This window comes from Ammospiza nelsoni, chromosome 9, assembly GCF_027579445.1.
Source record: "Ammospiza nelsoni isolate bAmmNel1 chromosome 9, bAmmNel1.pri, whole genome shotgun sequence".
Taxonomy (NCBI): domain Eukaryota; kingdom Metazoa; phylum Chordata; class Aves; order Passeriformes; family Passerellidae; genus Ammospiza; species Ammospiza nelsoni.
In genome coordinates this window covers 21,260,562-21,287,884 of record NC_080641.1, presented here as the reverse complement: position 1 = coordinate 21,287,884, position 27,323 = coordinate 21,260,562, and the positions used below count along the sequence as shown (strand labels likewise).

The following is a 27,323-nucleotide window of genomic DNA, read 5'->3' as shown; positions in this document are numbered from 1 at the left end:
ACATGGATATGGCTTGGGTAAAACAATCTAAATACATTTTATTTTAGATACAAAACAGGATCACTGTGTATCTGGGGTGTCAAGGTTTCTACTATCTGAGCCAAACTCAACTTCATGGATGGTGAAATATTTTTTTAAAGGATATTAGACTTCAGAATAACTGTTACTAAAGGGCTGTTCAGATGAGCTTTGAGTGAAATTTCATCTGTATGTAAAGGTTTAGTCCACACGCAGGGAACAGACACCAGCATCCCTACAGGGGAATCACACACTCGTTACTTTCTCCATCCCTAAGAGTATTGCTGGAATTCACAGCTATTACCATCATTACAACAACTTTCCACATTGTTTTTTTGTTTTGAGTGCCATTTAATTATCTGCAAAGTAGACAGGGTTTGTTTATTCTAGACAAAAATCTAAAAATAAAGTCTATACTGTTTTAGTATGGAAAAAGAATTTTAAAAAGCACAAAAATTCAACACCAACTGTACAAAGCTAATGGAGAGAGGAGAAAAAGCAAATAGTCTACTAAAATGTTAAACAAATTAGGCCAAATTGAGTCACCAGCAAGATCTTCAGATGTGTCATAACAGAGGGTTAAAATGGCTCTCCGAAATCTTTCCACACTTCCTGTTTAGTCCAGCCAAAGATACCCATGGTCAAGAATTGAAATTCTTCTCATCTAGAGGGACAAGTATCTTCCAATACACTACTGTGTAGCCTTTAGGGAAAGCAATGTTTCAAGCAGGCAGCATTCTTTTCTACAACACTCTTCTAAACTACCCAGAAACTTTGTGAAGGTAAGCTGAAGGAAAATTACTTTATTTATCAACACAGACTCTCCCCTTTCTTTTCCACTCCACCCTCTTCAGCATGCTTTTGCTATTATGGTATATTACCTCAGGACTGCTGTTTATCCAAAGTTTCTTCCAGATGTAAGAACTAGGAATAAAGTGGGTAAGAAACGGGAAGAGGGAAAAATCTCAGGTTCATGGTTTATGTACATATGCTATTTTTCCTCTTCCTACTGCCTTCTGCCAAATAAAAATATATTCTGCCTTCTATTATATTGAAATGTTTCAGGCAGTTCATCAGTCTATCACAGCTAATACTAGTTCTAGTCATTAAACAAAAAGTGAATACTTTTCCTCTGGCTCTTTTTATATATACAAATCACTCCTTAAAATTGCCTCAAAATTCACTTTCAAGTACTTCAGCTGACATTATCATGATCTAGAGAACTCAGTTCCTGTAGTATATGTAGGTGCTACTACTCTTCTCTGGAAAAGCAAAGATTGTTTATATTGAGTGTCATTCATTCATTTCATCTTCACCCCCACAGAAGAAAGTGCCAAGATTCCACTTTCAAAAGTATCAGACCTTTGACCAATCTGGTTTACCCCACAGGCTGAGAAAGGTTCAAAAGAGCAAAAGATGAGGTCTGACCTACTCTTGTTCCATGAAACAGGCTGGAAATGCAAACTATTAAAAAGAAGCATGGCTTTACTACTCAGCACACAAAGGGCAATAGTAAAGAATGCAATGAATGAAGTGTTTCCCAGACCCTCAGCTCTTAATCCTGCAACATTGCAAACAATAATGAACAACAGACTTTTCTCAATTTTTAATTAATAATGATGTCTTCTTTTGGGGTACAAATATTCAAGATAGAAAGTGTAAAATCATGGAGCAGAAAAAAGAAACTATGTCTTGAATAGTAAACAGGAGAAAAACAAGGTAATCAGGGTGAAGTTGGAAGCCTGTGTACTGTGGTCATTGGTAGTGAGGTATTTGGGATTGAGAAAGATTGTTGAGGAGTGCAGTGTAAATGGGGTGTTGAATGACTTAACCACTTATTTCCTTGCTTTTTGTTTGTGTTGGCATACAGGAAGTCCAGAAATCCTAACCAGAAGGTGATAAAATCTGAGTGTGTGGCTGGGTAGACAGAGAAGTAGACTGGTAAAAGGGTAATATACATCAGCACTGAGCATAAATAACACTGGCTAAGAAACTAGAACAGCTTTGTTTCATACATCACAAAGAAGAGACAGAAATACTATGTAACAATAAAACACAGAGCTGAATAAAAGTGGAAAAAAATAAACTGAAGAGTTCTGTGACTTTAGCTCAAAAGGAAGCAGTAGCACTTGCAAACTTATTTAAATGAGGTTCAAGATACCTTGTATATCTCTGTATATGAATCATTCTGATAGAAAGTAAAGACACTGCATAAAAATTTCAGATATGGGATCTGGCTCAGCCAGTCCAGCGCTCCCAAAAGGAGAGCCTGGATACATTCATTGATTTAGGGAATGATTGATGCCAGGTCTTTTGAGATCTAAAGGAGCCCAAGAAAAGATGTCTTGCTCAAAAAGAGTAAATGACAATATGGAAAACAGGTAAGTAGACAGTGTTTTATAATAATCTATCTGCAACAAACCATCCAAGCACATAAAAATCATCATAGTGAATAGTACCCATTCAGAAAGGCTCCAAGAGTACCCACTCTTTGTTTTAAGTGGCAAGATACCTAGTGTTTCCTCATGACAAGTTCTTTGTCATGATATCCTAAACTAGTACAAGGTAAATTACTCATGAACTTCATCTAAAATTGCAAAGCATATTCCAATGAATCATACACAGAATTTGCATGATTCACAAATTGCTGAAAAGAACTACTATGCAATGCTTCGGAAACCAGTTGGTTTTCTGAGCAGAAACTTTGGTTTTCTGCTCAGTTCTGTCTTATTGCTAAACTCAGAACACTTACTGCTCTGAATGGTCTAAATGATACTCTGCTGGTCTGAAGTGATCAACATCTCAGCGATCTTTGCTCAGTTGTCTGACAAAAAAAAAAAAGAGGAAAGGCAAGTATGGCAATGGACAAGTCCAGTCTATATTATATGGAGATGTTTGCAAAAGCAGAGAGAAGAATAGAGTGAAGGTATTCACACTGCCAATGTCTAAGAAAGGAAGACAGGCAAATGCCCTATGTCATCAGTAAATAATATAGGTTCTTCTTAAAGTTCACTTACGGGAAGAAAATTTTCCTCTGTGAACAATTTGGAAATGTTTTGCTTTGTATTTCTTGCCTTCAGTTTTTCGTATCTTGTTTCACTTGTTTTTGTTGGGGTTTAAGTTTCCCAATTTGACCTTGCAATTGCAGACCTAAAGAAAAACAACTGTTAGTTCTTGCTTCCTGTGAATTGGACCACACAGCAGGATCTTCTATTTGTTTAAAAGCAAAGGTCTAAGTTCTGGAAGATGCTGAGTGCTCTCAGCTTGTTAACTTCATAGATCAGAAAATCACTTGACAGCAGTACAGATGCAATTATTTTTTGATTACTTGGTCTGCCGTCTCTCTGTCTCTCTCCAGCAGACTTTTCCCCTCCTAGACTGTTCTACCCACCTCACTATCTCTGTACAACCTCTTCTTGCTTTTCTCTTCTGAACTACACATGCATATAATGGAACAGCCCCCAGGATGGTTTGGAAACCACCCAACCGTTACAAATTCCCCCATTTTCTTCACACAGATTCCACAGTCGTTATAACCCAACAAGCATGAAAGATAGCAGGGTAGTGACTGAGGGTGTCCAAGAAACACTTCCAGCCAATGTAGAAGGCAGGGCGTGGCCAGAAACTGGACGCTTCACTGTATCACCTTTAGTTTTGTCCTGTAACACATCAGAGCTCAGCAGAACTTCCTCACGAACAGCATACATTAGGAAAAAACCTTTTTTTAAGGCTGGACACATATTTCTAAAGCACTGTAAATTTTCATACCACATTTTATACTGTAAAATAGTTTTTAAAACCTGTATTCCGGTCAAGAATTTACTAATTCAAATTTACCATTAGACAAGTGACATGTCAGGAGCTTAATGAAAAAGTGTTGAGGTAAGAGTTTGGTTAAAGAAAGGATTTCAACGGCTGCATTTCAAAGATATAATGCAAATATAATTAACCTACCTTTAGATTTGTTCAGCTGAACACAAATTTTAAAAAGAACTCTGCCAGTCTTCCATAGTGGCTTGTTCCAGACTTCCCTATCTCTGTGATATAGAGTGTATGAACTATATATAATATTAGCCAAAATCTAAAGGTATAATAGTGACAAAACCAACCCCTCCATACAAGTTGAGAACTGCCCTTCAGCCAGTATACCTGATTGTCTATATAAATTAAATGAATACAGAATACAATTAACATATTTTTCTTCATCTATCTTCCTTTTCTAAGCAACTCAGTTAAATAAAAAAAAAGGAGCTGTTTCTTTTTCATTGTTGTTAGTTTCACATGTGAAACAAAGACAGACCAACCTCAAGCCTTTTGATAAATATGATACCGTGGTAACTGCAGCATTCACTTTGTATCCCATTTCTCCAAGTTCCTGTCAGCCAGATGTCACTTGCAATGCAAACACCAGAAAAATATGAAATAATAATTTCATACATCATCTATGTGAGCACGAGCCAGTCAAACCTTCAATACAAATTTAAACTGCTACTACATATAAAGCAAATATCATCCAAATAATATTTAGAATGATTGAAAGGCTTTTGATTTGGAAGTGTATTCTCTTAAGCTAAGTAGTCCCCAAGACCATCCAGAAAATTCAATTGTTTCATTTTAAAATGTTTTCTGCCCAAAATTATATCAAATCCTAATGTCTTAGTAGAAACACATGGGATTGGATTGCTGACTGGGCGCCTGATGTCAAAGAGGAATCTAATTTTCCAATGGCATTTCCTCATACTGTCTCACCAAAACACAAAATTGATAAAATTTTAATGGATAATTTTCAGAGAAGGACATTAGCTATCATGCTGGGAAATAGTGCAGGAGAACACCACGTAGCATCAGAAAGGCAATGTATCAGAAGACAGTTTAAATAAATATTAATAAAGCACAAAGCACATGCCTCACATTTTATATTTTCTCTTGCAACTAGAAACAGAATTCAGAAGGTAAGTTTTGCAATAACAGGCACATCATTCTTCCCTTCTTTTCCAGAGCATTTTTTACAAGTGATGTCCTTAAAATATGGGTGTTACATATTACCTAAAAGGGCACAGTGTTCATCTTTTACTGGGGTGACACAGTCACAGTCAACACAGTCCTCTTCTCATTGACATCAATTGTGAAAGTCATATTGAATTCAATGACTACATCACTAACCACTCCATATAACAAAATATTTTTGTTAAGTAACTCTACAAAAAAAATTGCAATGCTGGAATAAATGAAACATCATCCTTCTGGATCTCCTGATGGGGCAAGGTACTGCAAGCACTTAAGACCAAAAGCCATGACAAGATGAAAAGGGCTAAATCCTGCTCCTGATGACAAATAAGTTATACTAGGGAGAAAGGTACTAATTAACTGTATTAGGTTATCACTCAGTAACAATGTAAAGCATGCATATGGAAATGTGCTATTTAAAATGTGTTCTTCTCTGAATAATTTTCCTTTCAATTAAGCTAGGTCATTAATCATTTAAATTTGAGACTTATTCAGAAAATACAAGTGGACAGGCAAAAAGAAAAGTGAAATAAGATTTTACTAACCTTTGTAATTTATTTTGAATTTATAAGTGTAACACAGTGGAATATATTTTGAACTAGACTGACTCAGCTTTCCAGCACCCATTTCTTGTCATTTATTACTAGTTGGGTTTTGAAATCTGTATATATATATTCAGGGTATTCAGGTTAGTGCGCATGCTGATAGAGAAAGGAACAGTAGCATTTATGCTTAGAACGCTATTTCTGCTTTCATCAAGAGTTAAGTCTTAAAAAGTCTTCATAAATATCTAAGCAAAACTTGCAGAACTTTAAAAGGACCACAACAAAAGAAAATCACAGTGATTAAAATGGAGGTTTAATTTTCTGGGGGAGAAAAAGCCTGCCTATACCACATGCCAAGTCTACCACAGGTTGGTATTTTTCTTCTACAGCAAACTGAAAAACATCTCTGAAGTCCTCAGATTGGTTAAAGACTAGGGCTTGTCATGTAGACAAAGATATTTCCACAGCTACTGCTTTCATTCAGAAATGCTCACTTTTATTTCACTGCTCAGAGGCCAGAACCATTGTGAAGAGCAAAAAATTCCTATTTTGGTACAGCTCTTTATGGTCCACTGCACCTCTCTTCTAGTCAGCCTTGGTAGGACACTTCTCCAGATCTAGCCAATAAAATGCTTTTGACACAGCCCAGAAGTCATGCTGGAGCTTGCTAAGACATGGCTTCCCCAAGCCCCAGCTCTGACCTGAGCACAACCAACCCATAATTGCCCATCTCATGGGCCAATCAGTGAGTTAGACCTTCCCCAATGCCTCTGGCATTTTTGCCACACCAATCTGCCACACTGCCATCTAGTCTATCCTCCACACCAGTCACCTTTGCTCCTCCTTTACTCAAAGGAGTTCCCCTTTACAAAATAGGAGGGAAACAGAAAGCTAAAAATTTGGAAGGTGGTGCTGGAGGCTTCTTTGATGTATCTGAGTAGGAGAAACAAGACCTCCCTGGCTCTTTTGTTCAACTTTCCTGCTCCATCTTCTACAAGTGGAAGACAGTCTCCACTCTCTCTGTTAATCAAAGGCAGCAGAAGAGAGTTCTGCTTGCATTGCATAAGCATTCCACTGGGAAGGATAGTCAGTGCAGGAAAGAAAGTTTTGCCAGAGAGGACTAAAATTCTCAGAGGGTTGGCAAGGTGTATTGTCTTGATCTGGTTATTTAGAGTAATGAAATCTAAACAGACTTTTATTAACAAGTCTTTTCACACCTCCTCTGCTCTCAGCAGCTGAGTTCAGCACTGAAAGAGAAAGTATAATGCAGTAACTTTGAGAAGCTTTCTGTGCCTCTCTCAAATGAAGCATGCACTGGTTACCTAACTGTGCATGAGTACAGTACAGCACCAGCATCAGCTTCTGCCAAAACTCTATTACTGGAGGAAATTGCAAATTTGACAGATTTGCCATCCTAAAATCATAATGGCCTAAGAATGAAGAGGAGAGTGAAACGGATAGTTCCCTGACCAGATTTGCTCCACATCCTGGCTGATCTGTGCTGATAGCCTTTGGTAGTAGCTCAAGGGCTCAAAAGAACTCTTTAATTATCAGATTGACTTAGAAGTCAATTTCCAGCTTTGCAAACAGCACTGAAATTTTATTTTAACCAGAAAAAAAAAGTACACTGAAAACACACCACAGCTGCAGATATTTTTTTTCTAATTCAGAGAAAAACTAAGTCTGAGACTTATAGTTTTACCTGTCTCTTTTCCTCCCCAAAAGCATTTAATTTTTCTCAGTGCCAGCTGAACCTCTCTTTTCAGTTTCTTTCCTTTTAAGACTTCGAAGTTTCTTAGTAAGGGGATTAGGTGGGTAACTATCTGTTCATCAAGACTTTGTGGGACATAGTCAGAGTAGTTAATACCAGGTGGGTAGATACTGGAGCAGGCACAGTAGGATTGCTCCAGAGGCTCCTGGCAGTTTGAATAACTGGTACACCTGTGCAACCTATTCCCATATTTTGACTACTCAAATAACACACCCCCTTGTATAACTTGCTGATGGTTACCTGTATCACGCACTTCATTAAGTAAAATCTGAAATTATTACATTAAGTTCTTCACACAATGAAGAAGGAGCCCTGCATGCTGAAATATACTGTGTTGGATTCCACAAGCTGGACTTACTGATCAACTACAGGGAGAAGTTATACCATAAATAGCATTTCACAATATTTAAGCTTGAAAACATGCAGCTGGGCATAGGTTGGTTTTATGTGTCTGTATTCTCTTTGCTTAAGGATTGTTTAGAGATATATTTGCATCTCCAAGACAAAGTACATGTTAATTACCTCATGTTTGCACTGTACTTTCAGGAAGGAAAGCTATATAAGTGCTAAGTGCTATTAGCATCATCCCCTTCTATTTTTCTCTTTCAGCTTTTAAGTGAATATAGTGCTTGTGAAAGTTGTTGGATTGACAGCCCTGGAGACTGAAGTCTAAAGTGCAGCACACCCGCTGAGCCAAACAGAACTAAAATGTACAAAAGCTTCTCACCAAATTTTAAATACATGCTTCATTTAGCTATTGTTCTATGACGGCATGTAATACTACCACTGAAAGTTTTACTGCTGCCATTTATTTGTTCTAAACATCAGTTCAGACTCTTCCTTTATTTCCTACTTTTAAAAACCATTTCTTGCTGACGGGCAACACCCCAGAGACCGCTTCCCTGCCTTCAAAATCCCACGTTCCGATGGAATGCTGCTGGAGCGTAACTTCATGCTGCTGCAGTCAGGTACAATGGTGCGTCCTGGCATTCACTTTGCACATCACAGAAAAGTACATTAGCTAATCTCACACAGTTTTAGCACTGATCACACTAAGTGCTTGTCTGCAGAAATGCTACTCTATATTGTAATCTAAATCTGAGGCAAGGAGGCTTCTAATGGAAGATCTGCTCCTCTAGACAGAAATACTAGTGTAAGAAAACTAAGTCAATACTTAAATAACAATTCAATGTTCCCTGACAAATGGGTCATCTTATTTTTATTTAAACACTAGATTTCCAGGAGTACACCTCGGACCACTGAAAGATGTTTGGATTTTTTTTTTTTTATTTACTGTTTTGAAATCCTTTATGTTTATATGTATATACCAAAAGACAAATCCTACCTTCTAAGATGCCTCTCTTCGCACAAGCACATTCAGATCACTCGTAAAGCTTTCTCTTGATTTCAGCTAGGGCCACTGCTCTCTCCAGGAGATTGCCATTCCTGTAAACAAGTTCTCTAAATTACACAAATGCTTACTGGCTGTTAGTTTCACAGTCTCTTTTTATCCACTGTCTGCTTGCCTCCAGGTGGGACCGTTTTAAGTGAAGGGACTGATCCTAGTTGAGTAGAGTGAGCACATAAGATGCAGAACACCTGCAGTGTGTAGAGCTGATACTAACAGCTGCTGCTTCTGATGCTTCCAGATTTCTTCACTTGTCTTGACAGGTTCCAAAAAGCAAGTTTGGTGCCTGGGTCATCTTCAGTCCTGCGTAACTTCAAGACCCGGCACTTACAGAAAGTAATTCCTTTCCAATTCCAATTACTTTCCAGTTTGGGAAATTTCTCAGGGCCTCTTGTCAGGGCATGCTAGTCTTTTATGATTTCCAGCCTGCAATGCTGCTCCTTTCTATTTCATCTTGACTTGATGTCATTAGTCTTCTTTCACAGAAACCTGAGCATTCTTTTCCTAATTTATCTAGATGGTACCCTGACAGCAGCTTCTTTGATCAAGACTTTGCCATTTATGTCTCTTCTCCCGTTAATCATTCTCTGAAATGAGACTTGTAGTAAAAAATAATTAAATCAAGTCTGGCTGCCTTTAAATTTCTTTGCTTTCTGGGATTCTGGGTGCTCACTTAGGCCAGGCTCTTTGGAGACACTGTGCTTTCTCTGGTATATTAAACAAGCCATTTGAGCTATTTTCTTTTACTGGAAGGTCAAAACAGGTTTTAGCATTGGTGAAACTAAGAGACATTTACAGCATGCAGCTATGACATCCAGACACTTTTTGGTTTGATAGTTCTCCCAAAAAGAATCTCCCATTTTCTATTAAAAAAAAAATTAAATCTGGAGGCAAAGTAGCCACACAATAATTTTTCTTGTCTTTGCTTCTTGGAAAACAAGAATTCCCTATTATGCAAAATGTCTATGCTGAACTCCAGGTTCCCAGTCGTTCTCTTTCTTTCAAATACTAATTTTCAGTCACTTAATATCTGCAGAGAAAAAAAAGTAAAAGACTAATGATTTGTTCAAAAGTGATATTTAAAAAAATCTTTATAAAAATGTGGTCTACAACTTATAATTATCTGCCTCATGTTTTGTGAGGTCTGATTCTAAATGAAAATCTCCAGCTTGTACAGTGCCTCAGGATCTCTTCCCAGCAAGATGGCCCATCTCCTACTGGTCAGATTTGTTCTCTCTTGCAAGTTGAATTCCAAGTCCAAGGCATCTGTGGCCTGGTTCCTAAAAGTCTGAAGGGCCAACTATGACCAACATCCTCATTTCTCTGGCCAATGGAAGTGTCATTAAGAGTTCAGCTTATCTGTGAGATGACACTTCCATCAACTTGAGATGATAAAATAAAATGCCCCAGGGGAATACTAAATATCACAATGTTTAGCACCCTCCTCGTCACTGCGAAGCACATTTCCTTTTGACTTTGCTGACATAAGTATGGATATAAGTATGAGCCTAAACTTACTTAAACACGAAGTGTTACTGACAACCTTCTTCCAGTTTGACAAAAATAGGGGAAAAAATGACACGATATTTGATATGCAGTCACATTATTTGGTTCAAGGCCAGAAGGCCTTGAGGTTTTACAGTGCCCAATATATTTTAGGAATCTGTGTATGTCTGTGTATATAAAATAATTGTAACACACCATACAGATCTACATAGATACGGTTAAAAACAAACTAACTAACAAACCAACATTAAGACTTTTTTGACCTCTATGACAGACCGACATTTTTGCTTAAGCCAGAAATGATCCTCTAGCTTTGTTGAATACCACTGGTTTTTACAAGAAATAGTCTGTTAAAGTCAAGGTAAATCATCATCTGGTTTCCTGTAGTACAAATGGCTGCATATAATGCATGTTCTTGCTATTAAGTCTAAAGTATTACAAGACCGAAATGTTCTGTATCTCATCTCAAATTTTCAAACAATCCAATATCCAGTCTATGTATAGATATATTCTTGCTGTTTAATCTCTTAAAAATCAATCAATATTAATGTGTCTGCCTGAAAGTTTTAAGGTCATTGTCTCCCTTCTGACATTTTTAACTACAGCAACATCACATTATATCATTATAGACTCATGAAGCAACGTACTTTTACATTTTTGCAAGATAATGTCTCTTTTGTGTTTCAGTTTTTATCATAATATAAATCTTGAAATGCAATTTGCATATCTTTTGTTTAGCAAAGGAAACCCCCCCATTTAAGACTCTGTAATTTTAATACATAGACTTTAAAGTGGATGACTTTTTAAAGGAAATGCACCAAAATATTCCAATTTATTCTTCAACTGAAGCGGCTGCTCCATCAGTAAATTAGTAAATTCCCTTAACAATACACTTGCTAACAATTATGGTCTGCCTTCCTTGGGCGCACTTGACAGTAGGGTTGCCGTCTGTTGAGAAGACCATTCATGGATTTAAAGGGCTATTTCTAGGCTTGTACTTTAAACATTGGAAAATACCTCTTTGCTCTTCAGCCTTCCCTCTACTTGTCCTGACTTTCCTGTGCTCTGTTGGTCTCCCTTCCCACCCTGCTGAGAGCACCAGTGCGCTCCCAGCACTGAACTGTCCCTCTGCACCAGCAGCCACAGCCCAGCAAGGGCGTTCAGGCACATTCAGTTCCCAGCAAGTCTGGCCCATTTGTAAAGCCCAGGATGCACAAGTAGAGAGGAGGGAGGACACTTACAGACAGGAACAGGCAGAAATGAACAGGCTCAACCAAGAAATTCAAAAGCAGCCATGAAGGAAACAAAATCAAGACAATGAATGGGAAAGGGATGGTAGGAGCTCTGGCTCTGGATAGATGGATATTTCATGAATTCCTTCAATAAATAGGAAACCTCTAGGGAAATTCAACACCTGGCAATCTTAGTGGATAGTGGTGCTGCAAAGAAAGCATAATGTTCACCCCTCTGGTAAATTCAAGCAATTAAACCCCCTTAAAAAAAAGGCCCTCTTAGGCTTTCTGCCCAGTAAACTCACAGCGAAAAGCAGCTTTAATAAATGTTATAAATCTCACCTCTGAGCCAACAGGAAATTCAAATGGTTTGCATGTGCAAGAGCCAGGGAGCTGCTGAAACAAAAGGTAAATGTGGATATTAGAATAGATTATGCCCATACTCTGACTGGATAACAGTAGATGCAAGAGGCTCAGAGATGACAGGTTTTTTAAAAGCATCCTTTCTACTGCCATCTTTGACAATTTGTGTTGGTGTTACACTAGAAGTTCTCCTTTCTTTGTGAGTGGACAAATTTGTTTAGTGATGAGTTTACTGGTTCAATTATTACAGTATTACTCCATACCATACAACATTATTGGAAAGCAGTTTTGAGTTTCAGTATTTAGACAAAAACCTAAATAAAGAAATAGCAACAAATATCTGTGGTTTCTAAAATGAAAAGATCAAAGAAGAGAGACTGCAGAGAATTTTTGATCAACACCTTGACAAGGGGTGTTAGTTTTAATAAACAGTAAGACTTTTAGGCCATTATTAAGTATGAGATGCAGTCTCAGCTGTGTTTCTAATTTCCTTTCTTGCCTTTACTGCTGTTGTATAAAGCTCTGTAGTGACGAAAATCATTTATTGAAAAAATCTGAGCAGAGCATTCAGGTTTACGTTACTTCACCTGCCAATGAGAAATATTTGCCTCTTTGCCCTCCATGACGCCAAAAGCTGCAGGTACATTCTGTATATGGGACAAATCCCTGGACAGAGATGCACTTGTAGAAGTGAGTAAGAATTTCTTTACTGAGTCTGAAGGCTAAATGATCACAGTACACAGTCCCTTTTGATCATTGCTCTTTTAAAGCCATAGATAAACACAGCCAGATCTTTGTGCACATTTTTTAGAAGTGAATTTAAGTACATAAAAACAATGCATACCTGGCAAAATATCCTGTCAGAAGGAGATTTCATGACAATTTTCTGGGAAGATGTTGTCTACCAAGTTATAAACACTTTAGTTTTTGTCTACCACACACTACAGGCTTATGAAGCACAGAAGACCATGAAAATTAGAATGAAGAAATAGGGAACGAGAGACAGAAGTTTGGATGGAAATAAGCCATATTTGCTGCTTGAATTTTTCATAGGAATCAGGACAAAGGCATGTTCATTCTTCCACTCTTAGTTTTTGGGACAGGATGGCAGAGAGGGTTGTTATGAGAGAAGTCTCTTCAGAAATCTCTTCATCACCCTCAAAAAAAAGCTGGGAATTAATTACTTTATTACAAGAGGGACACAAGAAACAAGTGTCTCTGTTATAATGACTCCATCTCTGGCTTTCCACCTACAGTATTTTTCCTTAGGGGATTATCAAGATTATTAGTAGTTATTACTAGTAAGCCATTACTATGAATAATAGTAATTACAATATAATTTAAGGACCCTAGTCATAATCACTGTGGAAGACTTATGAGCATAGTGAAGGCCAAAGCATTGCACATGCCTGAAAATGAACAAACACAGAGTTACATCCCAGAGAGCACGACACTCAAAGCCTTTCACCCCTAAATGGCCAGTGGCAGCATCAAACCCAGCACTTGTCCACAGACAAATGACTGACAATTTTTAACAACCTTTTTTGACTTTTAAAAGAAAACAAAGTGAAAACAGGAGGATTAGTAGAACCACATAATCCCATCTCTAGCCCCAAAATGTTCTGGTTGTGTGACATTTCTGCTTAGAGTAAACAGTGTTTTAAAGAGCAGCACAGATCCAGACACCAAGTGGATCAAGGACACATAGAGAACATTCAGCCATTATGGATATTCCATAGAAGGGCAACAAGATTTTGTCCACTCCAGTTTGCTTGTTCTGTGTCCCTTATTCAATAGAATTCTAGTTTTTCCTTTAACAGAGAGCAAAGACCTGCCTGCTATGAGTTAATGTCTAACATATGCTCAGCATGGACACACCCCAATTTTCCCACTTTTTACATTTCTTTTTTATGGTTTTCTCTCAGGAACACATGCCCTCCCTTCTCCTTTTGCATCAGTTCTAAATCCTTGTCTATCTTGCTTTCCATCTTCAGAGTCATGACAGAACTCTTCTAAAAGTACTCTGCTGACAATTTCTGATCTGGTTTTCCACTAAGATAAGCAGAACTGCATTTATAACCTTTTAACTTCACATATAACTTCATAACTTTAGTTTACAACTATATAAAATTTTGTAAGGTTTTATTTTTAAAGGATGGTGTTATCTTAACATAAGCTATGAAGTCACTTGATATATATATACACATACATACACTATGTGAGCATACATACATATTAAATATGTATATCATTACACACGGACATATGCTTCTGACAAAACATGAAGAGAGGACTTTTCATGCTATAAAAAATGGTATTTGCAACTGCAATCCAAAATATATTGCAAAGGGTATTAAAATGTGTATCGTTCTATTTCAAAGAAAAACATTTTTCAATGTAACATGCTGCAGCTGTGTTTGTTAAGATTTCCTGATCATGGGGGTCAGTGTAAGAAACACAGCACTACCTTGACAAAGGTGACCAGAAGCACTCTACCCAGAAGTGCCCCTCCCCCTGCATTAGAGAAGGAATTGTAGGTCAGATGCTCACAGGCACATCCATCAAAGCAAAAAAAAATTGTTTTGTAATAGTATATTTAAGAACCTAAAATCACTCCAAAACATATATAAGCTGGTTATCCAACCTCTTTATTACTCTGGCATTATATCTACTTAATTTCTGGTTCAGTCCAGATGCAGCTGAATTTCAGTATACAAACACTGGTTCTTGGTTGTCAAGCCCCACATACCAGTTTACATGAATTTAACAACACTACAGGGCTTAAAATGATAAGCATTCAGGGCTGGAAACATGTGACAACTGCTGTGTCAAAGCTTGCACAATGTTCAGAGCAATAGCCAGTTAGGCCAGTTCTGTTATCTTGAGTACAGAATCATTTCCAATGCCTCATTCTTAAAAATTAGGTAGGCCTGATAAGCCATATCTATTTGCATAGAAAAGTATCCTGTCTAAGTCTTTCATGTTGCCTAACTTAGGCAAGATTTAAATTAACATCACAAACAAGGTACTTACCAAGGAGGGAAAAATGCACATCATAGGAAACCCTATTCATTTCACCTACAAAATTCTGGAGTTTGGTTTAAAGCTTTAGGGTTTTTATTATATTTTCATGCAAAATTTTTGCTTGTTAGCTCATTTTTTTTCCCAAATTCAGCTAAGATCTGCTTTGGATATGAATTTCTGTATGAAAATATTTTTAAAGTTTCCAATTTTGACTCATGGAATTTATTAAGCTATTATACACCCCCATTCTTGCGTGAAATTTAAAGGTACCTCTCATGACTTTCAAGCAGTGCATTCCCCAAAAGAAGAAAGGAAGAGTAAAAATATAATTGTTGAGATTAGGCCTCAAATTTGCTTTAATGTTTGCTCATTTTTAAGAACTGATGCACTCTTAGTGCCCTAGTTCTACACCAGCCCTGAAACATAAGACACATTCTTCACTTTGCTGCTGCATGAGACCCTTTCTACATTAAACATTTTTGCTTGGTCCTTAAGCAATAAGTTAGGCAGAGGGAGTGTGACAGACAAGTTGCTATTTCATACTTGAAACAGCACCTGGAGGGCCAAGACCTTTCCCACTTTAATAGTAGACAGAGAATCATGGCAGTGATCAGGGTCATATGGTGGGTGAGGAAGTCACTGATACTGAAGGATCAGATGTCACTGTGACAGCTGTAATAACCAGGGCTTACTTCCTTCAGCAAAAAAATATCCACAGAATATGGTGAATACACTGCTGCAATATGTACCTCTTCTACCTTTGTGTCATGCTATAAACATTAACTCCTGAAGGCTCACAGTGCAAGAGCAGAGCAACTAACCCTCACAAGACATTATAAAGGAGATATGACAGAAGAAGAGGCTTTTTTTTAATCTTGAAAATTCAGCAGAAAAGTTATTATTTGCTTGCTATTGACAATTCATTCCTCTGAGATAAAAGAACTTAGTTACTAGAGGATCCCAAGCAGACAGCTGGCAGTGATGAACAGAACAGCATTCAATTGCAGCAAGTGAACATCATAAAACAGGCACCACTGGATTAAAAAGTAACCTTAAACTGTTTAGTATACACAAAGGCAGCTAGTCAAAACACTTCAACAATGATTTAAAATCTCAAGTTAGAGGCTAGTTTCAACCTTCAGGGAAGGCTTCTCTATTCATAAGGAGCTTAACTAATCATAACTTTTCATTACTTATCAGAACTGGATGCAGTGTGTCACAGCATGATAACTGAGCTCTGGAAATGTAACAAAAGATGTCTTTTTACAAAAATAATGGTGAGACTAAACCCCAAATGTTAATCTTTGAACTTGGTGGGGGAATAACATCCTGTTACTCATTAAGTGTTTCCATTAGCATGCAGGGAGTCTTAGGCAGGCAGCTCCTGTTTGTGTTACTATGATGTGGAGGGCAGCACGTGTATGAGGAAAGGAGCAGATTTCTGAAACCTGGTCCAGGATGCTACACAAAGTGCATCACCAGGAAACAGCACAGGCAGGATCAGACACACTGCATTTCTGCAGCCAGCTATCTATGGAAATAGTAAGTATACCTGAAAAATAACATTACTTTCGGTTGATCTAATTGTGCCATATTAACAGTCTAGTGTTTAAGAAAACATTCGGAATTTATTTTCTAACATGATAAAACTCTAGCTTTAAGAAAGCTTCAGAGTTACAGTTAAATGGAGCCCAAAAAGGACCAGATTTCTATCTATGTTTTCTTCAGTGTAGTTCCAGATGCATTAAGACCTCAGCAGAGACCTGCAAATATTATGTACGGCTTTCTTTTATCTTCTGGAAAAAAGGGGGAAACAGTATGAAAGAATGAACCAGTGCCAAACACTACAAGAAAGGCTTAATAAATAGAGCCCAGGGTCACAATGTTGCTCTTATTTGCCCTGAAATATATCACTGAAGTTCTGTATATTCATATTTGTTTACATTATAAATGTACTAAATGAGCTAATTATAGTGATCATAATTTACAATTAAAAACAAACAGTTAGAAATTTCAAAGGCTTTCAATATCTTTTCTTTAATCATTCACCCAGGCTCAAAATATGCATTTTTTAGATTAAAGCATTAAAGTTGCTAATTATATTCTCAGAACTAACAATTATTTCTTTACCCTTTTACTACCTTCTTCTGGCAACAAAAAAATGTCAGCACTGATTTAATTTTTTGTTATTACCGGATTAAAAGAAGTTTCTAAAATGCAATTAAATGTGCCCTATAGCTATAGTAACTTTTCTATCAGCATCCAAAGCCTCTTCACTAAAACAACAGCATAAAAAAATTATTCAGACTTTCTAGACATACTTTTTTCTCCTTTTATAACACATTCCTTTGGTGATTATCTCCAATGACAACTCAACCATCTTAATGAGACTCTGTGCAAATCTAGATCTTGGTAAAAGGGAAAAATGAAAGTTAAAGAGGCTGTTAAGAGTGCAAAACCCTGCAGATGTCAAGCACTGGTTCTTCACCTTTGGAAGCTTGGTTCAAGTTCACCCTGAGGCCCTAAGTGAAAAGTTCAATAGCCTCAACTATTTCCCTACCTGATATATCACAAAATCAATTACTTTATGATGGTACATTTGGTAACCTATGCTCAGACAGAATCAAGTTTTTTCCCATTGGGAATTTCACCAATTATCCCCTCACTAAATTATTCTCAGATAAAAGAGAAGTTCCTGCTATCAGCAGGAGTTTCTCCTTTTACTGCCTCTCTTGTTTAGTAGTTGAGCTGGCTTGGAACAGTGATGCTGCACTCAGCCCATGCACCATTAGCTGCTGTGTGATCAGAGTGATCCATGGTGACAGGACACCAAAACATGATTCAGTGCCCACATTTGTACTGGTTTGGAAAAGAAGAATAGTCACTGCAAGCACCCAAAGAAAAATTGTAGCAAGGAACATAATTGGAATTCTACAGTTCCTCAAGGACTTGGTTTCCTCTGAAGAGCCTGGAATGGTAAGGCCCTGCCTTTAAGTCTCACAGTTGTGAACATGATTTTCTAACTGCTATCAACAGCTTCCTTGGCCCAGGCTTCAAGAGCATACTGATCCACCTCACTAGTAGCTCTGCTAAATTTACATCTTGTGTTACTTTTATAACAGCTTGTTGCTGGAGTGGATATATTTATGTTAATTTGTTAATATTGTTTCCAATTTACAGACAAAGTTTTCACGTAAGTGAATGCCAGTCTGAATAATAAATACAAGTCACTGAGAGGTTTAGATACAGAATATGCATTCTGTATGCTGCTTTTTAAGTCAAGCTGCAATCATTGCAAAGGACCATTCCAGCCCCTGCAGTGGTCTGTCCAAACTAAGCTCATTTAGATTAGTCTAATTCTCAGCAGTCAGAGTTTTGCTTCATAAAATCACCAGCAACAAAATTAATGCTAACCAGCATCCTCTGTCAGAGGAGGCTGATGGCACACGCATTCATTGTCTCTGAAAGGGATTATTCAGTCCTAGCACCAAGTAAGTCAGCAGTGATACTGTCCCCGTTGTAGTAATTTTGTAGAATATATTCTGTTTTAAACAGGCATCTTCCAGATTAAAATTCTGAGAGAGAGACAGAGTTGACAATCAAACAGAATTTTGATCTTATTCTTCCTAGAGTAAAAATGTCTAGATATGAGCAGTGAAAATTATGGGAGCTAAAGGAAAGTCCCAACATGCAAAGATGAAAGAGATGGAGACTGCCCAAATAAAGAATGGTGTAATACACAGAGGCCACAGAATGAACGGTAGAAAAACAAGAAGTTAAAATTCCTATTTACCCTTACACATAATATAGGGACATAAGGAGATGTCTCTCAATCTCACTAAGAGAACATAAATTTTAAAAAGAGTTTTATCATGCTGAGTTCTTATCACTGTTCAGCAAATTTACACTTTTCCCACTATAAAATGGGGATAGTACTCTTTCTTCACAAACACAGAAAAGCTTGTTGGGGAAATATCCATATAATTCTATAATGAAGAATGCTGTTGAAAATAGTAAAAAGAAATTAGTTATTTTGAGTGCAGTGCAGATTTGGAGTGCGTTAGCTTGCACAGTGGAAAATAAATAAGGCCTAAGACTATAGACAACGCAATGAAGTCAAAAAGAAATATTCAACACCTTCCTTGTTCCCTGCAAATCATCACCCTCTTGTGCAAAATGAGGCAAAACTAATTAGTGATTTGTAAATAAGGATGATACCCTAACACATAGCTGAGAGAAGCTGACTTAGGATTCTAGGGCCATCCTTGAAATTCCGAGTGCTTGATCTTGCTATCCAATGGACTTGTTTTTTTTTCATACAGTTACAAACAAGTTATCATTTCTACAAAAATAACCGGATTATTAAGCTGATTGTTTGCAAAATTAGTATGAAATGTTTGAATTGTTTCTCTAGAGAAATGCAAAAGATTTCATTTGTAGTCTTTCATTCTGTGAGCATTTAGTGAATTTCTCATAGGAATACTGCATTCCTAAGGAGCATTTCAATTCCTCTGTAAATGTTACACTCTTCTAATAAACTCTAGCAACAAACCTGTTCAAAGTTCATGCTTAGACTTCTGCATCTTTCCAAGCATACTCTTTCTTCATCAAGACCAGAAATATGCCCACCAAAATGGTGATGAAGAACAACTACACAATTCAGAATTTCCTAAGTGCAGTACCTAATGTACCTGCTCCATTTAAGGAGGCATCTGGACAGTCAAGGCAAATGTTGATGGAAGTATTTTGCAGACTGAATAAACTGTCCCAAAGTAAAATAAAAGAGTAAACCTATCAAAAGTTATAATACATACTTTATTTAATGTATACTCCCGAAGAAAGGGGATTTACAGCCAGCTATTAAAGGTATTTTTTTCTTTAAGAGCACAGCTGGAACAACACACTACATGCTTTTTTTGGTAACAGCACAGTAGGAATAATTCTGGATATGTAGATGGATTTGAAAATACAAAAACTCATGGTAAAATTTTGGATGACATGGCTACAAGTTCCCCTGGTAGGTTGGATGAGATAAACTCAGATGTGTCAGAAATACCAAAGCATTAGATGCTGCATCTAACAGAAGGGAAGATAAGGTATCAGGAAAAATTTCTTTACTCCAGCCATTGTCAACCATCAGTCTGTCCAGGGAAGTGTGAGTTACCACCCCTGGAGGTGTTTAAAAGACATGTAAATGTGATACTTAGAGACACTTTCCTTAGTGGGGGACTTGGCAATGTTGGGTTTACTGTTGGATTCAATGATGTTTAAGGGTCTTTTCTGACCCAAATTATTGAAGTGTGATTCTATACACTGTGTTACAGACTTACCAAGAAGAAAAATGGCATGCCACAGAATAAATTTCTCTCTAGTCCATGGGTGTTTTGCAAATCTGTGGGATAAATACCAGCCTATGTTTAAATTCTTCTGTGTAAGAATGTTTGGGATTCTTTTTAACATTTTTGATGAACAAAAACTAAAGGGGCTGGATAATGCAAATACCGATGTCCTTAGCATTATGTGGATTGATGAGTTGCACAATGCGTTCCCTCTGCCACATTCAGGTCAAAGATGCACCAGCTGGAGGCTGAGTGTTTTACATGTAGCATGGTCATGGCAGACACCTTGCAAATGGCAGCAGACACAGCCTTACAGAAACAGGAGGACAACCTGGAGAAGAACCAAGCTGGGGCATTTGCTCAACATCAGATGTGCAGATGTGGTGCTGAGGGACGTGGTTCAGTGGGAACTCAGCAGGGTGAGCTTTATGGCTGGACTTAAAAACCTTAAGGGTCTTTTCCAACCCAAATGATTCTATGATTCTACATGTTGGACTGTTACCTTAGGACAGACAAGCAGCCCTTTAATCTTCCCTTTTGAGCTTCATCCATACCTCAGGATGAACTAGAAAGTTCAATCCACCATTCCTAGAGAGACATAAGTGTCTACTAGAGCAAGTCACTCTTGCTGCTGATCAGCTGTGGGGAATGCAGACTGTTCATTGACTGGATCAAGTCAGTAAATGCTGGGAAGGAATCATAGAATTATCAAATGGTTTGGGTTGGAAGAGATCTTAAAGATCATATAGTTCCAACCTCCTGCCACGGGCACAGACACCTTTCACTAGACCAGGCTGCTCAGAGACCCATCCAACCTGGCCTTGAACACTTCCAGGGATGGGGCAGACACAGCTCCTCTGGGCAACTGGAGGGAATATGAAACTGGGATATCCTCACCCACTGAGGGTAGGAGGGGAGCCACTTGTATTGTAGGCAAATTGTCCAGCCATGTCCTACTAGCTGAAGGCAGCATTCAATATTACTATTATTCTCCATATTCACTGGAATTACTCAATTCAGGCTGAATCCGGACACTTTAACTGTATCATACAGGTACACTTTCTGAAACTAAGAGATTTTCAAAGTGTACATGCAAAATTTTCCTGCTTAGTACACTATTCTGTTGTTACAATCTTCAGAAGATAATATCCACCTAGTCCAACAGCTGACAAAAAGCAATGAAATCGATCATGTCAGAAAGATGCTAAGATAACTAGATAAGTAACTAGTAAGGAAATTTTAGTAAGGAGTTTCCCAGGTCTCCTGTCTACATTGGATATCAGGCTTTATCTAGAGTTAAAGAGGCAAGAACCCATTATAGAGAAAGTCCATGGCATAATTAGAAAACAATCAACACTTTTTCTAATGCTGATTTCTTCTTCACTTTAAACTGCTTCATTGACTTTAATTAAACTTGCCCTGGGTTATGAAGCTAGCAAGCTGCAAAAACATTTGAAAATTAAATAAAATAAAAGCATCTTTCTTGTCTGAAGGGTTTTTGCTTAGCTGTACCACACTTCTCACTTAGAGGATTTTTGAATTATTAGAAATGCTGTATGTGACAATGTGACACTGCAAAACTTGTTGGTTTTGCTCTTGAATTAAGATAACCTCCCACTCCACAGTAAGAATCACAACATTAAATTACTGAGATTATCTTCAATGCTCTTCATTGCAGAATTCCTCTGCTGGTTTCTGAGAAATGGTGTGATGCTGTCACCACTTACATCAGCCCTCCTCCCAGTTTTGTCCAAGGCCAAAGGAAAGGAATGTTGCATATTTAGAATACAGGCAATTTTCATGCCAATAGCTCAGGCCAAGTTTAAAAGTACATGACACAGACTTTGGAGGAATAAAGATATGGCCCTTGTCCTGCCCCAGCTCATGAGAATGTGACCAAAATTCCCAAGAATGAGAGTGAATGGAATACCTTATAAAACATTGAGAGAAAAGAAGGTGGGAACAACCATATCAAATATACTCCAGCCTGGAGTCATCTAGTTTCAACAGATGTGACCTTCACTGTATTAGAAGTGAAGGTCACTATATTCTAAATAAAATAAATTCTAGTCAAAGATTGGCCTGGTAAAGAATTAGAAAAGCTCAGGTCTGAATTAATTTTACAATTTGGTCTGCCTCTATTTTGTGTTGCTCTCTTTTTATCCTCTGAAGAACTTCCTAGAGACAACTGAGGAGGGTTCAATATCTGTACTTATTATTTCTAGAAAAAGCAAAAATATATTTTGAAAAAATTCCAAGTTTTGCTAAGAAAGTAGCAATTACTTGCAACTGCATGCACGTCTTGGTGAAGTGACATAGTGTTTTGTAGAGTATTGTAGTTTAATCTGGGGTTCAAAAGATTTTAATTCAATTTTTGCACAGCTTTTCTATTTCTTTTTTCCCCCGACATCCACAGATATCTGAAAAGCCAGAATTTCTATGAATAAGAATGCTACTATCCTCTACTACTCTTAAGATATTACCTAGATATTGTCACTAAAGTCCAAAGAAAGAGCTTCATAAAAGTCAGTGATACCAGGATCAACTGTATATATCTGTAAATTTAACATATATGTTGTCTACAACAGAATACCTAAAAATATGTTAATTGTCATTTGTTATATCTTGAATATGGACATAACATTGATGAAATGGGAAGAGTTTTCCAAACTGGTAAAGACAGGCAGTCTACAATAAGAGACAACTCTACTAATGTCCACTCAAGCTGTCTAATACCACAACAGAATTACTCCATAGTTTATGGACATTCTCCTTCACCAGAATCTTTGAGAACTTTCCATTTACTTCAACAGATGCCAAAACGAGCCCAAGAGCAGGAAATTAGGAAATATACTGTACCCAAATGAAATCATTGTGGGAATTTAGGTAGGCAGAATGTAGTTATTCACATTTGAATTTGGATAGAGCACTAGGTTTATATCCCCATTCTGGCAAATATATGAGATACATAATAATCAAGAAGAACAGAGCTGCTGGCTTTCCTTTCAGTCAAAAGAAAAGAATAAAGGAGGAGAATGATCTGTTCACTTGATGCTGAATAAAAGGAGTGACATTTATTGCATCATCTGCAAGACTTGCCAAGAAACAAAATGCATTAAGTAAATAATCACATTTGAAAAAAATAGAAGTTTTGTTCTCTGCTGGTGCAAATTGAAATGTACGGTTTTCTTTCTTTTGTGTTCAGTGTAGGGAAAAATCTTTGGAAATTAGTGTCTTTACAAAATACTGATACATTATTTCTACATTCATTGATATAGGTGAGGACACCAAGAAGCACTGAGAAAAATAATGGATTCTCTTGCAAATGTACTGGATTGTAAAATAACAAAAAGTTCCAAATCTTGTAATAGAACTGCATTACATTCTAGCAATGTGGATCCATTTCTGAGGTGGAACATGACAGCTTTTTAACTTCCTACAACAATATGAGACAGAAGAATACTATATTCAGTTGATACCACAGGGTGATTTATGGAGGCAGAATGTAATAATATAAATTGAGTTTCAGAAAGACACCGTGACTAATCTTACAAAAAATGCTACAGGATGTTTAATAATCCTGGTGGGTCAGAAGCTGTTCCTCAAAAAATTCTCTTAAGACTGATTGTTATTAAAGTATGTACTGCATTTGGTTCATTTTTCATTTAACTATGTAGGCTAAAACTGCTGTCAAGTGCAAATATTTGAGTTGTAATTGGATACCCATACAAATGGAATAGAGCCACCAAACCTCAATGAAAATTATAATCATAGAATACTTAAGGTAGTAAATGCCCTTTGAAGAGCCATAAGACAAGCATCTGTCCACATCTTTTGAGGTCTCCCTAGCAGTACTCATGGGTGTTTATTGTCCCATTAATCAAAGACAAAGGAGCAGGAATGAGGCAGCACACTAGAACTCCTTGCATTCTCTCTGCAACCCTTCTCCATTGCCTCCCTTCAGCATTTAAGGCTGTGGGAATTATGTGCTTATGGGTGGCAATTCTGACAAGACTGAAGTGAGCAGAGAGAATGGGAAAACACAACATATATAATTAAGGGCCTTGATTCAAATGTCTTAGAAATGTGTTTTACTGCTAAGGCCTCTGTGTCAGTCCTAGTGGAGAAGCAGAGCTGTTTTCACAGTACCTCTTTCCTTGTCTGCAGAGAGGCTGAGACTGCAAGTGCTGGGAGCTCTGCTTTGAGCCAGCATGGTCACACAAGGAGATGAGGAAGAAAGAGACGCCATTCCATGGGCCTCATGTACACCAACACTACAGCGCCCCGCACTCCTGCCAAGGCCTCTGTGGGATGGCAGTGTGGCGACCCCATGGCTGGCAGGGCCTGGCGACAAGAGAGGCACCTGCTGAGGCACTGGGCTGGGGCCAGGGCTGGGGCTGGCCAGGGGCTGACAGGGGCCGGCCAGGGACAGGGAGTCCTGAGGGGACTGAGGCCTGCGGGTGCCCTCAGGGCCTCGACTCATAAAAAGAATATAAAAATAAAAGTATCTCAAACAGTTTTGGTTTTGGGTTTAGTTTTTGTTTTTAGTTTTGTTTCATAGGGCTTCCTGCCTTTCCACTGTGTATTTTCCCCTGCATTTTCTTTATGATTTAAAATGTACTTACCCATAGCTTTCACCACTGCATGCAGCTCTTTTCAGTTCACCCTTGTTAATGAGAACAAATGAAAAAGGACGTTTGTGCATTTTCAGAGGCTATCCAAATGGGCTGAGATCCACTTACATGGCATCCTTTCCTTGGCTACACAAAACACCAATATTTTTGTAACTCTGGAAAATTTGCTCCACCTAAAAGTTTTGGCTAACACTAGCATTTTCATCCCAAATTTTGGCCTTCCTATAATGTCATAAAGTTTTTGTTAACCAGCCCACAAGTACCTTAAAGAACATTTCTCAGACAGTACATAGCAAGATGTTTAATGTATGCAGTATTTCAGGTTTGGTCCCAATATCTCTCTTACAACTCTCAGCCTTTTCCATCACACAATACACTATGTGGCAGAGACCACCCAGCAATTATTTTTTTCACTGTATTTCACATTACCCTCTTTGTTAAGTTTAGTTGTAGACTTCAACTCCATAAGGTAAAATATTCCTAGATACTTAATAGCCTGTGGTTTTCAATCTATATTTAAACCCTGCTTTATCCACTGATCGTACAATATGTTCAGGGACATAAACTCCAACTTGCCTCAGTTGATTTGGCATTCAGACACGCTTGCAAAATTCTCAGCTAGCATCTATAGATTTTTTATGTTCTAGGAGCTGAAATAAAAATACCATTTATACTGTATGATACTTATTAGAGATGAATGAACAATGCATAGCAAATAACTTAGAAAACTATTGTCTACTAAATATCCATAAGCGGATCTCTTATAATGATTTGATGATTTCTTTGAATTTATTCAACATTCTCCAGTTCTTCTCAGTTTTTATTCATTGCTTTTCAACTTAGATATTTCAAATGTTCAATAGTCATTAGCCAATCTATGTAGTTTAGCTCTGATGAATGTGTGTGAGTGGTGATTTTTAAAGTTTTCACTAGCAAAATTTAAGTATATAACTCTGGTGATATTAATATTTGTCTTGGCTTTGACAAACATCTTGCATGTACCAATGCAGGTACGAAGCAGTTAAAATAATAATGCACAAAAGAATGACTTTGCAAATGTTGCATTTGCAGCAGCAAATCTGGGCCATGCCAGGAAGAACTAGAGAAATCTGGACCGTGTGCTTCAGACTAATAATGTGCTACGCATGACACAAAATCCTACGCCTCTCGTGAGGGTGTTATTCTGCCAGTGAAGTTTCTCAACCCAAAGGAGACCTTTGTCAGAAAATTCTTAAACCTGTATGTGATTTTTAAAGCTCAATCCTCCCCAATGCAGACACCAGACCCAGGACTACAGTGCAGAAGTGTATTAAATGTATAAGAATGTACATTAGGAAATTACTCCCGGTCTGGCTGCCATACCAATCAATGCAGCAAAAAGTGTATGGTAGAACAGAAGGTTTTGTGCTAGAGAACAGATAAGTGACATGGATTGAAATTATGGTAAATTTAAATTGATGGCCTAATTAGTATTATCTCTTTTTGTATTCTCTGTAAGAAATATTATCCAGGAGGAACTCATTTTGCATTAATGTTGATATAAAGTGTAATTCTGCAGCATTTTCATTGTAATCTGGCATTAATTAATGCATCATTATTCCAAAGTGTTAATTAAATTATTACAGAAAGGGACATCTGACCCACTTCAGAAAGAAAAAAAAAAATAAGTGTAGCGCATGAGAATTAAACTTTCAGAGGTCTGAAATGGTGTGAGTTCCCAGAACACTAGGTTTGTGAAGCCACACAAAACCAAGATAAAATATAGACATGATATATGACTCATAAACCACAGTATGACATCAACATTTGCTCACTCACAATGGAGTCTGATGACAGCATCAGAGCCTCAAAGACAGGCAGACATCAGAAATCTGAAATGACCCATTTCTAATAGGGTAAATTAAATAAACTGTACACTATCATGAATTACTCTCAAGGAATTGAACTGGGTTACAAAAACAATCACAACTTGTGCAGGCTCTATTCCATACCCTGCTGCTGGGCAGGAATACCACTGCTATATAGCCAATGGGAGTGCCAGGGCAGTTAATTGGGATGAATTGCAAACAATCCTGCACTCTTCAGTGTTGATTGTCTTGACCTTCTGCCCACAGTCCTAAGGGGCTTCAGTGAAACCTCAAATCAGCATTTCAGTTGTTGCTCTTGTTACTATCAGCTGGGTGGTAGCTTCTTTCACATGCAGGAGAAAACCCAATCTCTACCAAAGGATGTACAGTCTGATTCAATCCCCAGGGAAAGCTACACAAGTCTAATACTGACATAGAGAAATGGCATTTAAGCACACACCTGGGAATTGCACAAGCAGACCTCTGAGGGAATGCCACTGCAGCAAGTGGTGCTCTCTGCAAGGGGCCACACAAGCTCTGTGGAATTGGGGTCTCTGTGAATTGTTAAACCTGATTAATGATTCAAGAAAACATTAGTCTAGAGCATGAAGCAAATCCTATGCGATGTG

The 27,323-nt window shown here is 37.7% G+C and overlaps 1 long non-coding RNA gene across 2 annotated transcripts; it reads right to left on the bottom strand.

The window, feature by feature from the left end:
- Positions 1-345: 345 nt before the first annotated feature.
- Positions 346-8,810, bottom strand: LOC132077111 (uncharacterized). Of its 2 annotated transcripts, XR_009418999.1 has the most exons (4): positions 8,687-8,810; positions 3,036-3,168; positions 2,771-2,842; positions 346-942 (listed from the first exon to the last, which is right to left on the bottom strand). It is a non-coding gene; the product is annotated as an uncharacterized LOC132077111 (long non-coding RNA). The 2 variants fall into 2 exon arrangements; XR_009418998.1 differs by having other exon boundaries at positions 346-2,842.
- Between the last annotated feature and the right edge of the window lie 18,513 nt (positions 8,811-27,323).